Source organism: Rhyacophila brunnea, unplaced genomic scaffold, assembly GCF_057557595.1.
Source record: "Rhyacophila brunnea isolate RB1 unplaced genomic scaffold, BYU_Rbru_1.0 scaffold_44, whole genome shotgun sequence".
Lineage (NCBI taxonomy): Eukaryota > Metazoa > Arthropoda > Insecta > Trichoptera > Rhyacophilidae > Rhyacophila > Rhyacophila brunnea.
In genome coordinates this window covers 672,783-688,761 of record NW_028233109.1, presented here as the reverse complement: position 1 = coordinate 688,761, position 15,979 = coordinate 672,783, and the positions used below count along the sequence as shown (strand labels likewise).

Sequence of the window (15,979 nt, the reverse complement as noted above, 5' to 3'; positions counted from 1 at the left end):
TTTTGATATTCCGCACATTATTCCACAACATTCGGCAGTTTCTCTTTTATCACCTGTTATCATCCAAATAGCGATACCCGCCTTGAAAAGATCACCTATACATTCTTTTACTCCTTCTGAAACGCAGTCATCAACAAAGGTCGTTCCTAGATATCTCATTTCCCTCTCAATTTTAATGAAGATATCATCTGTGGCTTCATTCTTTTCATCAATATTTATTTCATTGTATTTTTTAATATGATCATATACATCAATATCATTATTATTTGTTTTGGTGTTATGTATTTCTTTGTAAGCAACCACGAGGGATCTATACATTGAATTATCATCTATTTTAGATCTAACAGAATCTATATTTTCGTCTATCATTTTTAAGATTACTTGGTCGCTTCCTTTCTCAAAGAGAAACATTCTCTCCCCTATTTTCACAACAACGCCCATTTTTTGTCTTTTGGATGTGAACTCGAGAGTCATTAAAACCTTGGCTTTTAAAATGCTTTTCTGATCATTGGATTGATCTGTTGTGTTTAATTTTGTTTTTTCTAATTTTATAAGTATCGTTCCATTTTCTTTTCGCTTTATAATACTTCCTACAGTTTTTATTCCTTCAATAATACATACTTCATCTTGCGACTGCCCTTCAATTTTGTTATTATACACATCAACAGAATTACATACAAGAAGCGCTATAATAAAAAGATTTTTTCGATTTGAGAGTGGGTCTCTCTCATTTGCTTCTATGCGCCATCCAATATTCTTTATCGATGTCATTTCATTGTCGTTCCAAAGATGTATGTATTTTAGGTCCATTTCATTTTTTGTAAGAGTACCTGTTTTATCTGTAAGAATATAATCTACCATTCCAATATCTTCTATGACATTACTGTTTCGACAATGTGTCTTTATAAGCACTGTTTCGTTGCTGTTTTCTATGTTCCTATTGTTTTCTGTGTTACTCGATGCATTATTGGCACGATTATTGTTGATGTTATCACCATCACGTGTTCTACTATTAGCTACATTTAAATATCTATTATCAAATTCTTCGTTATTAATATTTTCATTATTAGTGCCTTCGTTATGCACATTTTCATTATTAGTGCCTTCGTTATTAATATTTTCATTATTAGTGCCTTCGTTATGCACATTTTCATCAGCAGTGCCTTCTTGATCAATTTTAGAAACGGTCTTTATATGCCTAAACATTTTCTCATCATTTTGGATGTACAATGCCATGAAAACACGAGCAATTTCAATAGTAACGAAAAGTGAAATTGGAACAAGAAAAGAAAAAAGGATATAATTGGTCCCAACACTTCTTAAAGCATCGACGGCTGTATTTTCATTGATAAAAAGATATTGAATATTGTCTTTCGTCAGAAACAAAGTACTAAGAATGCTAGTAACCGTAAGAAGAATGAAGTAACCTAGAAATACAAATGCTAGTCTTGAATTTACTCTTCTTTCAAAGACTGAAGTAGTTAAATCTTTTATTTTTAAATTTCTTGACTGTTTCGTATTAAGACCAACGGTGAGAACATATCCCAGAATGTATGTTGTATTCTTTAGGGTGGATCCTTTTAAAATTATTGAGGTATGGTCATATGTGAATGTCTTTTCACTTGTTTTGACTGTACATTTGATGTCATTAAGTAGGTCTCCAAGAGATTCAACACTACAGGAATCGATTTTGAAAAGGAGGGAATTTTCTAGCGAAGATAATCCATTATTATTTTCGTATCTACTTCCACTGTCATTTTCGTCATTATTTACATTATTATATTCATTATTATTTCCCTTACTACTTCTGTTATCTATTTTGCTATTACTTTCATTATTATTTCCGTTATCAATTTCATTATTATTTACGTTATCAATTTCATTATTATTCCCCTTATTATATTCATTATTGCTTTCGTTATGTATTTCATTATCATTCCCTTTATTAAATTCATCATTGCTTTCATTATTGCTTCGATTATAGTTATTTATACTACTATCATTTATATTTTTATATTTAGACTCACTATAACTGTTTATATCCATATCATCCTTCTTTAACCCTCCTGTAATTTTTAATCCTCTAATGTAATTGTTTGTGGTTTTAGTGGAGTTTTCATTTGAATTTTGTAAAATTACTGCATTATGATTTTTACTTTTATCACATATTGCTCTATTATTCCCGTTATTATTTGTAAACCCCAGCTTATTCGCTTCTATATTTATAGGGGTACTAGATATACTCTCTATTCGTTCTAATACATCAGCAACAACTTTTCTCTTCAAATTAGACTCTCCATCCAAATTAGAAGTTTCAACAAAACAGAAAGATCTCTCACTACCCAAATGACCAGTAGCAGAAAGAAGAAGAAGATCTGCTGGAACTTCTTCTCCACTACATATTTTAACAAAATCCCCTGTATTAATATCCTCAACACAGACCCTCTCTAAATATGAACTGTTTCCTGATGCAAGGGTATTTATACCTGCATTATTTTGATTTACTCCTCTTTTAACACAGACCCTCGTACAAATTCTTCTATTCAACGATTTATCCGAAATATGTCTCTTCGAATCCTCAAAAGCGTCTTTTACCATGCTTATCCCAATAATCAACGAAAAAGCTATTAAATAGGTGAAAGGTGTAAATGGGGATATTGAAGGTATGCTTAAAAGAATAAGCGTGACGAGGAAAAATAGATTATTGTATTTTGTAAATTGGTAATATATGTTCAAGGGAAGAAAAGAAAAAATTGTGTATTTTGATGTTGTTATTCGGTTCGGCTTTTTCGTATTTCCACGCATCATTTTTTTAATATCTCGCTTTTTTTTTGATACCGTCTTTTTTCTTTTTTATTTATTGTTTGCTATTTTGGTTATATTAAAATCTGGTATTCTTATTGTACCTTAATTTACTTTTTATATACTCCTCGTTCTTTTTTAATTATTTATCTCTTCTGCTTTTTTAGATAGTTAATATCCTTATTGTATCTAAATATATTTTTATCTATTTTTGTATACTATTGATTGTTTTATTTCTTCTCCTTTTAGATCGTTTATATTATTATTGTATCTTTATATTTTTGTATAATCCTCGTTTTTTTTTGTGTTATTTATCTTTTCTGCTATTTTAGATAGTTAAAATTCTTATTGTATCTAAATATGATTGTATCTATTTTTGTATACTATTAATTGTTTTATCACACCAGCTTTTTTAGATCTTTAATATCCTTGTTGTGCCTTAAATATGTTTTTATCTATTTTGGTATGCTTAATTATTGTTTTGTTTGCTATATTATTTATTTCTGCTTGTTAAACTTTAAGGTAATTTCTATTTAATTCTTTAATTTATTGTTTTTTATGATTTATTATATTTGATATTCGTTTCTATAGTATTTTTTGTTTTTATATGTAATTCGCTTCAATTATATTTTGCCACAACTAGTCCCTATTATTAATTTTTTGAAATATTCGCATATATATTGGTTTTTTAATCAATAAGAAAAAGGCAAGATTCTATAGAATAAAACATAATTGCATATATTGAATTTATTTTTTTAATTTATACATAAAGTGTTATATTATAACATATGTGGCACCGAGATAACAAAAAAAATAGATATCTCATCTAAATTGTACATTTATAATTATAAAAAAGAATTGCAGCATATTAATAATATTTATTTGCCATTAAAACACAACAGAATTTTAATTTAGTATGAAATCTTAAATTAAAACACATAGATAGAAAGATGTCAATTTAATATAAAGTTCCTTCCATAAAAAGAATTTTTTAATTTAAATTAAATAGGTCTTATATTTAAACCTATAAATATAAGTACGCTATTTCTGAATAAATATATTAATCAAACAAAATTAGACCTGATATTTTTCTATACGATAAAAAAGAAAATATTATTACGTTGATTGAAATAGGTATAACTAGCCTTGACAACTATCAAGTTAAGAATGGAAGATATAGGAAGTATGACATCTTGGCGAATTATCTTGGTTTAATTTACAAATGTAAAGCAAGAATAATACCATATGTAATTATTTGGGATGGGTGGTAACAAAATTTCACAAAAAATATCATAATGAGCTAAAAATTTCGGACGAAGTAGAAGCATACATGCAAGCTCTCACACTTCGCAAGACACTTTACGTCATCTTATTAGAGAGTAGAAGAGCAGTTGATGAAGATAGATCAGGGGAAGGTGTTAAAAGATGTATCAAGGAGTTGTGCAATATTTCCAATGAGCTGACCACGTCTAAATGAATAAAAAGAAAATTAATCCATAAATAAATAATAATTTCTGAATAAATAATATTCTATGAAAAATAAGAAACCTTAATCTCACATCAAGCAAGATAAAAATCAATTTTTAATTATAAAATATCGTATTTAGACGTGATTTTCACCCTGAAAAAATATTTAAGGTATGTTGTGCAGGTTTAACTGTTTTCACTTATCAAAAAGGATAAAATGACGCCTAAAATAATTAAATTTAATCATTTTTTTATATATTATAATCATAATAATACATAGCAAAATCAAGTTGATATTATCCGAAGATAAGACATGTATTAGAAATTTTGTGTTTGATATGGTTAGGTTAATCTGAATCCCAATATAAAAAAATGTATATATGTCTAAAAAAATTTTGGTATTTCATGAAAAAGATGTAGGCACCATGAAATATTTGTTTTATATAAAAGGGAAAGATGCGGGAATATTTTACGTTTACTAAAACTATTACTATTTTAAAATGCAAAATGATCCGAATTAAAGTACATAAATTCTCTAAATTTCACTTTTAAAACTTTATAAAATCCTTATACATATATAAAAATTAATGTAAATATCAATACAATAATGTCATGTTTTCAGATTAAAATTTAAGAATTTTTTCTAAATTCTATTATTGCTTTTTTAAGATGGGATTTTTATATGTTTTAGTTTTTATCTAAATCATCAGCATAAACCTACATTTTACAAACTGAATATTATATCTTAATTTACAAACTTAGTTTTTTTAATTCAAATAATTGGTTGAAATCGGACTTACATTTAAAAATTCTAAATTCAATCTAAATATGATTTTATTTATTATCTAAATAAATATATCATACATTTGTATAAATAGTTTCGATCGTAAATATAAAGAATATTTAAAGGGGAATCATTTTATTATTGGAACGCAAATATTATATTATTATTTCATTTAGATTTTTTCAGTATATTTGGTGATGCATAAGAATATAAAAAATTTAAATTGGAATATTCTATATATCTATATATCTATATAGGCATTTATCCATGTGTCTGTTATTTGTTGTACGATAAACAATAAATATTTATAAAATTGAATTTGATGGGTAAAACTTGTATTGGAATACAGTTATACTCAAACTATGTACGGGCTGAAAATCACCTCAGAATTGCTCATCAATGGTAACAAATATACATTCTAATAATACAGAAAAACCTCTGTTTGCCCGCAAAAAATCTATCGAAGTAAGGGGTATGAAAAACAAAAAAAGAACCAATAGAGCAACTTATCATGTAATTATATATAAACATCAAGGCTTTCTATAGTCTATGCAAGTTATTAGTATAATGAACTCGAAAACAAGCTCAAGATCTACATGCTCAAAACCGAATTATACGTTCTTCTGTATAATATCTAATACTTAACTGATCAAATAGGCAGCCTTAGACAAACTATAATATAGAAAATACCTCTTCTACGCCTTTTAAAGTTGTTTAATATTAGATAAAATATTTGTAAAAACTTCAATTTTTCTATATAAAAATAACAGTCTGCTTATACTATAAACTCACATTTTTCAGCCTTTATAAATTGCAAATGCATAAAAACCAATGTTGTAACCACCACCTATAAACACAATGAAACGGTATAAATACAAAATAGTATTACAACCACTTTATTATATCTTATAAATGTGAACCTGTGGCTCAAATTTCTTAATTGAATTGATTTGAAGATGAAATTTTATGATTCCCTTCTTTTTTAGCATGTATAGGCTAAGAATTATAGATTTAGTTCTTAATTTTTGCTCATTATTATAATTTGTTCCTGAGCACAGTGGTTTTTATAGCATTATTGTTTTACAAAGATGAAATCTCCAAAAAAATAATTTTAAATGTAGATATTGTAGGAAAATGCTGAAATTAGAAAATATAAAAAAATATTTTTGTATAATAATAATTTTTCATAGGAATATCTTATGCAAAAATTTAGTGTAACTGTAAAATTATTGTATATCTGGCTAAAATAAATGTTACCGATCAAATATTGAATTTACTAAAAACAATATATTGTAATTTTGAAACATATTTTATTCTGATTAAAATAATTTTAACAATGAAGTCTTGAATATAATTAAACTGCTTGGTGAAATTTATAAAATATTGCATTAAATTGTAATAAAAATTTTTATAAGTTAAATATTATAATGTAAAAAAATGTAGTTAAATTTTAGAAAATATACATTGCCATGAAAACTTGATTTTAATGTAATAAAAAAGCATTCTTTAAGAAAAGTATTGTTTCATCGATCATAGCAATATATTTTTATCCATTTATAAAATAAAATTGTTAGGATTATAAGCAAGCATCATCGAGTAAAACGAACCACAATAAAATTTCGTGGTTTTTTTTGAAAATTTTGATTGTATCTTATATTGCTTTTCAGACAGTAAAGACTTCCAGAATTTTTTATTATTATTATTAAATGTTTTACGCAATAAAACTATGATTTGATCTTATAGTAGCGCCTTAAAATATTTTAAATCGTTAGTATTCATGACTCTATGTTAGTTCAAAACGTATAAAATTCATTTCTGCATCAGGAAATATAAAATTCCATAATATTAAATCCACGCTAAAGAAATTGAAGATCCCACAACCCCGAAAAAAACACATATTTCAAAATAATACAAACATTCTGTATTAAATTTATAAAAGATCTCAAACCCTGAAAAAATTACCATAACTCATATTAATATAGGTAGAGTAAATAGATAAAATTATGTAATCTGAATGAGATAATATTTGTAAATGTATGTTTTTTGCACAAATTTCTGATATTTAACATCCATTTTTTTTATATTTTTCTATTAATCAAATATAAGTCACCATAAAGGTTGAAATTCAGATTTTTTGTTTGTAAAATGCGATAAAAGAAAAGAAGACGACAAATTCAAAAAAAAAAAAACTTATATCATAAAATTTATTTAATTTATTAAAAAAAATAAACTTATGGGAACAGCCTGTAATACATCAGAAATTACATTAAAAAAATATAAGCTAGACAGCATAAAAATACAATGAAAATATTATAAAATAAATAAACATCGAATCAGTTTTAAAAAATACCAATAGAAGTATATTTATAGCAATAAATAACTTTCGAGGAGGAAATAGAGGCATTAGAAAAGGTTTAACCGCTAGGTTTTTTTTATTGGCAATAAATCTTCTAAACCGAGAAAAAGCTTAAGAATTCAGATAAAACTTAAATATAATTTATAAAATGCTATTGCTAAAATTTTCAAGATTCTTCTTCTAATTAAGCTAGAAAAAATATAAGTGAACGCATAAACATGTTTTTTTAAAATAGACATATTTGGTGAAATGTATCAAGATATTACAATTTATTATTGTATCGTGTGAAATTATTTCACTAAAAATATCAAATTATTAGAAATATTTTATGCAAAATTTGATCATGTATTTTAAGTACTTCTAATTCAATTAATAAAATATATTGGCTGCGTTTTTAATTAAAAAAAAGTGAACAGAATTTTTAAAAAATTTATAATTTTATATTAGAGTTTAAAAAAAAATAGGAGTAGTATGGTTCAGATTTAGTAGAACTGTATATTTTTTTTGTACTAAAAATCTACTTTTCAATAATATCCTTAATGGTAAATTGCCGGCATTTATAAATGAAAAAAAGAAATATTAATTCGACTAGATCCATTATTCTCGCTTATATAATCTTAAATTTGATATCATCTTTAAATTTCAAGTTTTGAGGGAATTGACACATTTAATACCAAAAATAACTTTGACTTTTTGAATTAACTTGCAACAAAAAAAAGGTTTTTGATATAATATATCCTCATGAGGCAGCATATACAATGTATAAATCTAAAAGAATGTTTATGTGTGACCACATGCAAAGATATATTCGTAATAGATCGAATTTATGCATTTAAATCACACTTGAAACCGGATTCTAAATTTTGTAGTGTTATATTTTTTTATTTGACTTTTAATTATATTTTGATTTTTTTTCAATGTCGAAAGGATTACGGTAGTTTTTATTTTTCATGGTCAAATATTTTTATTGTTGAAGCCAAAATTTTTAAAGGTAAGTGAAAATTTTTTCGATGCTCATAATTTTGACGATTCGCAAAATAAGGAGACATTTGATTTTACAAACAAATTTAAAATATTTATGTAAAAAAATAAATTGATTTTCTTTTATAATCAATTTATAGTTTAAATTTCCATAAATTGAAGCATGAAACTTAACAGTGTTAATTTAAGAAACTTTCAAAAATAAACTTGAATTTTAAGCTTATAAAGATATATTTATGATAAATTGTTATATGTAAAAATAAAATCCGCGATTTGCATATAGTTAGAAATGATTTGTATATATTTTATTGTTTTGTAAATTTTCTAATATCGGAAATTCTTTTTATATCATTATTTGTTTCCCCTTAAAAAGAGAGAACCAGATTATTCGATACGGTATAAAAGAAGATGGTAAAAAATTGTTCAAATAAAGAAAAAGATGCAGATGTAGAAGAGATAAAAAGTTTAAATACGGAATTCCAAACGGAGATTGATCCGAAGATAATGCGTAACCAAGCAACAATAAATATTGGAACGATAGGACATGTAGCCCATGGTAAATCGACACTTGTTCGTCAAATAAGTGGAGTTTCTACAATTAAATACAAGTCAGAGCTCGAAAGAAATATAACTATAAAGCTTGGTTATGCAAATTCTAAGATTTATGTTTGTGATAATACAGAATGTCCACGACCTGGACGATATAAAAGTTTTGGAAGCGGCGAGATGAGAGAATCCATTCCTTGTAAGAATTGTCGAACAGAATTGGCACCGAATGAAATTGTTTTAAAGGTTAGAGGATCTATTGATGAGAGCAGCTGTGGCAGTAGTGATGGTTCCGAAGATTATGATAGTGATGAAATGGTTTATAAAAAAGAAATTGATGGTAAATCTAATAATAACTTAGAAAGTTCACAGTCAAAGAAAAATACAGAACCGGAAAATACCAAAAAGGAAATTTCAACAACGAGTTCTGAAAAAGAGATTATGGAAGAGGAAGAAAGTGACGATAGTTATAGATTTAAGACAAATGGGTATTTAAAATTAACAAGACATGTTTCATTTGTTGATTGTCCTGGTCATGATGTCTTAATGGCGACGATGCTAACAGGAACCGCAATTATGGACACTGCTATTTTGCTTATAGCTGCAAACGAAAATTGTCCCCAACCACAAACACAAGAGCATCTTTTTGCTGTTGAAATTATGGGTCTTGATAAACTCGTCATTGTTCAAAATAAAATTGATCTAATTTCACGTGAAAAAGCGATTGAGCATCGAGAAAATATAGCGGAATTTTTAAAGGGTACTCGAGCTGAAAATTGTCCGGTTGTACCTGCAAGCTGCCAACTGAATGTAAATGTTGATGCCGTTTTGGATTACATTGTTAATTACATCCCAGTGCCAGATCGAGAAAATACATCTAAAAATAATAAAAATGAAGAAGATAATAAAAAGGATACACAAACTAAAATGGTGGTTATTAGATCTTTTGATATAAATAAACCGGGTTGTGAAGCGGAAAATCTTCAGGGCGGGATTATTGGTGGGTCGCTTGTTAAAGGTCGTCTTTCAATAGGAGATGTAATTGAAATAAGACCCGGGCAAGTTGTTAAAGAAAGAGGTAAAACATTATGTAAGCCCTATATTACCCGAATAATATCACTTAAGGCGGAATCAAACAACCTCGATATTGCTGTTCCAGGGGGGCTTATTGGCGTAGGAACAACTCTGGATCCCTTCTTTTGCAAATCAGATAAGCTTGTTGGTCAAGTAATGGGCCATGTCGGAAAAATGCCAAATATCTTTTGTGAAGTTACAATTCAATTTACATTGTTTAAGAAAATGGCCGGTGCTGGTGCAAGAGAGGGAAATATCGCCGGATTAAACGAAAACGAGCAGTATTTACTAAATATAGGTAGCACAACAACTGGGGCGTGTATCTCGAAAATATCAGGCGATAAAGAAGCCGTTTTTTCTATTGCTAAGCCTGTTTGTTGCGAGCTTGGTGAACGGATCGCTATCAGCAGAAAGGTAAATAATCACTGGAGACTAATAGGCTATGGTCAAATTTTAGATGGAAAGATTATTGATCCCATATACAAGTGAAATTAAACTTTTTTTCTATTTAGTTTCTCAAAAAGGCGAATTCTTGGTTATTCGAATCTAGCATAATTGTCACAATAATTTTTATATGTAATTATTTATATATTCATTTATTGCCCGAATAAAAACGGATATTTTAATCAAACAAAATACACCTGATATTTTTCTATACGATAAAAAAGAAAATATGATTACGCTGATTGAAATAGGTATACTAGCCTTGATAACTTGACTGAAGTTGAGAATTAAAAATATAGGAAGTATAACATCGTGGGAATGAACTTGGTTTAATTTACAAATGTAAAACAAGAATAATACCATATGTGATGACTTGGGATGGGGTGGTCACAAAATATCATAAAAAATATGTTAAGGAGTTAAAATCCCGGATGAATATAAGCATACATGCAAGCTCTCACACTTTGCAAGACCCTTGAACTCATCTCATTTGAGAGGAGAAGGGCTGTTGATGAAGATAGATCATGGGAAGTTTCCAAAGATATATTAAGGAGTCATTCAATATTACTTATGAACTGTCTATATCTCAGTAGATTGAATTTATAAAAAGAAAATTAGCCCATAAATAAATAAAATCTATTCATTTGAGCTGATTGTCTTGTGATGGGGTGGTTACAAAATTCCATAAAAAATATGTTAAGGAGTTAAAAATCCCGGATAGTTATAAGCATACATGCAAGCTCTCACACTTTGCAAGACACTTGAACTCATCTCATTTGAGAGGAGAAGGGCTGTTGATGAAGATAGATCATGGGAAGTTTCCAAAGATAATTTAAGGAGTCATTCAATATTACTTATGAACTGTCTATATCTCAGTAGATTGAATTTATAAAAAGAAAAACTTAACCCAAAATAAAAAATACTCTATTCACTAGATTTACAGAATTCCATAAGTTCTTTATTAAGGTTTTACTAATACCAACGGAAGCAGAAGTATAGTCACAAACAATGGGATTTGGATAGACACTTGGTCTAATTAGGCTTCAGATAAGAATATGTATTGAGAGGATTGTAAAGATGATCGGTGGGAAGGAGTATCAGCCAAATCTGTGTTCCACTGATAAATCCTAAGTTTTGCTTTAATAACTATAAAATGCTAAAAATTAAATTAACCATGCATGTCATTTTATTATTCACTTGATTGTGTCGGAAATTAACCCGCTTTGTATTTTTATTACTGACTATGATAAAAGTAGAATTATGAAGGGGCTTCTATTGCAGTAAGCTTTCTTGATATTTTTTGTGAATATATTCGCACTCCCATACGATTTTAGAGTTTATTACTTGGTATAATAAAATAAGAACGATCAAGATGATCGTTATGCGGTAAATTTTTTTGCTATTTTTTGTTAATATGCATCCATTCACTAGCGATTTTATTAATTCTTGATTTTTAAACACATAAACTGTATCTTTATCCTTGATTGGTGGCATTCGAATTCAAACTCATAAATTGAAAGTAGGCAAAAAATCCATCAAGTAAATGCGGGCTTTTATAAATCAAAATATTCATAGATTAAACATTTACAACAAAAAAGATACAGCGTTTAATTTGCCCACATCAATCGAACCACCGCTTCTTTGAAGCATCCCCATCATGCCAATAATGGCTTTGATTACTTTGGGGTTTAAGTTCGTCAATCGATTCATGTTGTACGAATGGCAGAATCAAGTCTATTTTAAGTTCCGAGACCTTTATTATGCCTTAATCGGCCTACCAGTATAGGAGGTATCCCCAGCAACCATGCAGTATATATTACCAGTTTGATCATTTGATAGTGTCCTTGCGTTTTGAGCATTTAAACCTTCAGTTATAAAAATTGAAGATCCGAAGTTAAAAATTTGCATCACTCGGTTATAATTATTCACATTCACTCTATTTTTTTACACTAAAAGTTTGAACTGAAAAATGATTTGATCATCATAAAACCAACCACATAATTCCCTGTTAATTTTATATATACGCAAAGTTCTAGTATTCGGATATAAGCTTATTTTGTTGTTTCAACAATGAAACTAATTAAACTGATTAAAAAATATTATCGATGGCTTTTAATATGCCAAAACATGGGAAAATAACAAAAGATCTACAAAATATTTAGACATATATTATAACTTAATCATTAAATTTTTTGCATTTTTTGTGCATATTAGAAGAAGAATACTTGTCCATAAAAAATTATAGTTTATAAAAAAACATAAAGAATTGATTATTGATGTTTTTCGTTGTAAAGAAAATTATGTCTGTTATTCTTCGTGTGTTAGCTAGTGCAAGCACTAAAAATGATGTTTCTACAATTAATATAGTTTTTGCAAAATATAATCTTTAATATATGTGATTGTGTTGTGTTAAATGAACATTTTTTTCGGTCAACACAAGTGCTGCCCAAGTATTGGTTTATTATGATTTGATTTTAATTATAAACAAAAAAAAAGAATACAAAGGTGTTTTTATGGTGCGCAAAGATTTCTAAATAAATTCGTAGTTATTTGAATTTTTTTATTTTTCAAAGACATATCGGAGATAATAAATCCTCAATGTGGCCCTTTAATGTATTTATTCTATCAGTTCATTCAAAATAATCAAAAAATTTGTTGTTTGATGGCTTTTAAAAATTTTAGAAAGCTAGGTGGTAAAGCTTTTTGTGTAGTTAGGAAAATCTTGTAGATTTTTTTCTTTTTAGTTGACCTAATCGTAAAAAGTAAACCCCATTTAAACCAGTCGAATTTTATCACTCGTGACCATTTAATATTACGTAATTATCGACGAGACCCAAATAATTATAATCAATATATGCTCATACTGGGCACATAGAAGCCATCTGTAAAGAGTTAATAGCTTTCTGTGACCTGTTCTTTCTCAATTAATAATAATTTTTCTGGTTGATTAATTATACAGTAAACCATAGTATTTGATTTATTTATTTATACCAGATATGGTTTATAGAGATTAAATGTATTCTGTGATTGCAATCTAATAGTCCAGAAATTTATTAGTAAAATCTTTGGTATTACATCTATTAAACTCTGTAACGAACTCAAATTGTTTTTTTTTTCGTCGCAATATATAAATACAATCTGGTAAATCTCTAAAAAAATATAGCTCAGAATTTTAATGGACACAAGGAGTTCAAAAAAACGATTTATATTTGTATTTTAAACATTCAAAACATGCATGATGATTCTTATAGAGCTTCTATGAAAATATTTAAAATTAATATCGCTTAAAATTTGAATCGAGATGGCAAAGTAGCATTGAACATGTAGATCTAACTATTGGTAAAATTTAATAATCTGAGAAAATTATATTTTGAATCTAAATTTATAATATTTATGGTCTTTTGACTATGATAATCAAATTATCGATAAAAAATTAACCATTTTCAATTACAAATTTGTATTTTTTCTCTGATAAACAGGGGTAAAATATAATTTAATCCAAAGTATTATTAAAATAAATTGAAATTATCTATTACAGCGCAGAAGCATACGCACACACAACAATATCATATAATTGTGAAATTAATTACTCGTGTAAAAAGAATGGGCATGTAAAAATATTTTTAATAAGATGTACTTGCAAGAGTATAAACCATGTCTATTATATAGAGTATTCTGATGTTTTACATTTGAAAAATCAAAAAAGAGAAAGACAAATTCAACTATATTAATGAAAATTAGGAAATAAATTAAAAGATTATACGTTTTAATAAGCGATTTTTAAATGATAGAGACTTAAATATTTGGTGTTTTAATGTATATTCAATGATAGGCCATCTAATAATGAGGCGATAATGACTAGAAGAAAGGTGAATTTTAAACTAAAAAATTACAATCGGTAAAAAATCAAGAAAAGTGTGTTCATTTCCATTATAATAAGAGGAAAATTGATTGAATCAAGATTATATGGATATATGTTAAACTATTAAAAATAAAAAATTCCTAGAAATACATACACAAATAAAGACATGGGAGATTGAGTATAATATTTTTTAATTGAGCGTAATAAATTTAAGAATTTATAAATCCTAAAGATTATTTTTTTTGTTATTTTGAGCAAAGTAAGATTTAAATTGTGGTTCTTTAGTTTTAAAAACCCTGGAAGTTTGTTTTAATTTTTTCCACGGTTTAGTTTTATTAAAATACAGCTGATATAACACATATAAATTTCAGGAAGAACAATGGAATATACATTTTTTTGTATAAATTTATCATTTTATACTTAAATATCCAGATTGCATTGTTTTGCTTGTGAATTTTACGTATTAATACAGCGATAGTCCAAAAAATGTCACTGAAATCATATACTACGATCATATAAATTATTTATGCAATGTTTTATTATGGGGTAAACTTACAGGATGCACAAAAAATCGTTTTTAGTGTAAGAAAATTTAAAAAATCCGCCAACCATCTATAATTTATGGTGTCCCAGCATATAATTGATTTTTTTTATTTTTTTAAAAAATTTTCTATTTATGTGGGTTGATTTTATTGCTTTCGTTAGCATTCGCCTATTTAAATTCAAAATGCAATGGAAAAAGGGCACCCCATATGTAAAAATAAAAGGAAAATTATAAATATCTTTTTGATAAGTTCAAGCATCATTATGTATCTAAAATTACTTTGGTTATAAATTATAATTATTTAAGCATATTAAATGTTCAAAAAAACATAGGATTGAGAAAGACTCTTGAACTGATTATTCTTGACTGAAGAAGGGGCATCAATGAGAATAAAGCTGAAAAATAGACAGTAAAAGGTATTTATAAAGTTTATTCCAAGGATGGTATCACATAATCTGCTTGAGAAATATAAATTTCAAATCAAAAATTAACCCATCAATAAAATAAATTCACTTTAAATGTTCAATAATGTTTTAGAATGTTTACAGGCTGTAGAATATAGTTTAATATACCTTCCGTTGTTATATAAAATCATTCTAATCTAAATATTTCAAAAATAAGCAAAAAAAGTTACATATTGACTAATGTAGATGTAGCTGTAATAGTAAGCGCAACTTCTTTCATATAAAACATAAAATTATTTTCGATAAGTATTTTAAATTACCTTTATTTTTATTATAAAAATCCCTGCCCATCGCAAAAGTTTGCAATGCGTGATTTTTAAAATAAATTCATATAATATGCCCATCCACGTCGATTTAATACATACCAAAATTACATGCATTTTTGAGATAAAACAGATAATATGAGATAAAAACATAAACATAGATCTTTATTTTATGATTTAAATATACATACACCAAATATTTGTAAAATCGTTCATAATAAGATTTACTTCATATTTTAGCCCAAAAAAATTAAAAATACAGGAAATAATTTTAATTATTTCATGTATTTGAATTCTATTAGGATAATTTATACGTTATGTGAATGGTTTTTAAATACTTGACCTCTGCTTCTTTTATTTTATCATTTGTTAGCCTCAATATATTTCAAGAT

The 15,979-nt window shown here is 26.9% G+C and overlaps 1 pseudogene; it reads left to right on the top strand.

The window, feature by feature from the left end:
- Positions 1-9,089: 9,089 nt before the first annotated feature.
- Positions 9,090-10,499, top strand: LOC147066635 (uncharacterized; annotated as a pseudogene).
- Positions 10,500-15,979: the final 5,480 nt, after the last annotated feature.